We start from the raw sequence: 1,753 nt of genomic DNA on the forward strand, positions 1-1,753 counted from the left end.
ATCGAGGCGTTTCCCAGCCGTTCCCGCTGCCCCCGGGGCCCTTTCCCGAGGCCGCCCTTCCCTGTGCCGGGCAAGGGCCCGGGCGCGCCCCGGGAAGCTCCGGGAGCCGTCGGGATCGGGGTGGGAAGAGCCCCGAGCTCCCCTCCCGTGGGGAATTTCCAGGCCGGGCTCCTTCCCCCGAGCCCGGAGCGGGGATCCCAACGGGCTGGAACGCGGAAAAGCTCCGGGATGGAGGGGAGGAGGGGATGGATCCATCCCGGATCCCTCTGGGGGTGGGAACAGGGCTGGGGGAGAGCGGGAATTCCGCGATTCCCGGGTGAGGGGAACGCCGGGATGTCCGGGAATCGGGAATGTTCAGCCCGGAAAAGGAAAAGCTTTGGGGTGACCTCGCTGGGGCCCTCCGGGAGCTGCAGGAAAAGTGGGAAGAGACAAATTCCAAGGGCCTGGAGTGCCAGGGAAAGGAGGGAACGGGTTCAGGGAGGAGGTTGGGACGGGATTTTGGGAATCAGTCCTTCCCTGGGAGGGCGGCCAGGCCCCGGGATCCCGTGGATTCCCCAGCCCTGGAAGTGCCCTGGGATCGTGGGAATGTCCCTGCCCCTGGAATTGGGGTATTTCCGCTCCTTCCCACCCAAATTATTCCAGGATTCCCTAAAACGCCATCACAGGATCCTGGCACATCCAGGATATTCCTGACCCTGGAAATGGACTCTTCCCTGGATCCTCCTTGGTTTTTCCTGGCTCTGATCCCGGTAACCGCCCCCCCCCCCCCCCCCCCAAAAATCCCCATTCCCAACTTTTCTGCCTTGTTCCACTTTGGGATCCCTAAATTCCTTTGGAATCAGTTCCAGTTCTCCTTCCGGGAATCCTCTCCGTCCCCGCCGTCCGGGCTGGAGGAAGGGAGCAGCAGAATTCCTCCGGGGATGGGGGAACATCCAGAACTTTCCATCCCGGCTTCTCCCCCGGAGCGGGGACCCGCTCCTCCCGTGGTCCTCCCGTGGCTTTTCCTCCCTGGAACTGGACGGGGAACGCTCCGCTCCCTCCCCTTTGTCCCGTCAGCGAAATTCCAGCGGTTTTATTCCCGCCTCAAACGCCTCGTTAACCCTTAATTGCTGTTAATTAACCCTTCGCTGGTGGTCAGGACCTTTCCGTTCCAGGCGCATCCCGTTTTTCCCGGAGTTCGGTCGGGATGAGAGGAGGGAAAAAGGGGGATCCTGAAGGGATTCGGGGCGCCCAAAAACTCCTGGCTGCCCCAAAAAAAAAAAGACTTTTTGGGACACCTGGATGCTCCTTGCCCGTTTTGGGAATCCCGTTGGAAGCTGCTCCAGGGAAAAAAGCTGGGATTAACCCCTTGGATGCCAATTCCCGCTGTCCGTGCGGCTTCGGAGACCCCAACCCCGCCGCGGATCCTCTTTTCCCCCTTTCCCTCCAAAATCCCTATTTTCCACCGGGAATTCAATCCCAAATAAATCCGCGGCTCCCAAATCCCGGCTGGGAGAGCTCGGGGTGGGGGGCTTTTCCCGCATTCGCAAGGGTGGAAAAAAACGCCGCGGGAGCATCCGGAGGGAGGAATTTTGGCAGCTCCGGCGCCGCTTTTCCCAACCCTTCCTGATCCACCGCAGCTCCTCAGGCGCCGCTTTCCTGCCCGCGGGAAGGGTGGGAACACCCCAGGACCGGGCTGGGAAGCGCTCTGGGATCCCGGGAAGTTGCTTTTCCAGGCGTTTTTCCAGGCCAGCGGGAGCTTTGGCAGGGCCGG

This window comes from Corvus brachyrhynchos, unplaced genomic scaffold, assembly GCF_000691975.1.
Source record: "Corvus brachyrhynchos isolate BGI_N302 unplaced genomic scaffold, ASM69197v1 scaffold303, whole genome shotgun sequence".
NCBI lineage: Eukaryota > Metazoa > Chordata > Aves > Passeriformes > Corvidae > Corvus > Corvus brachyrhynchos.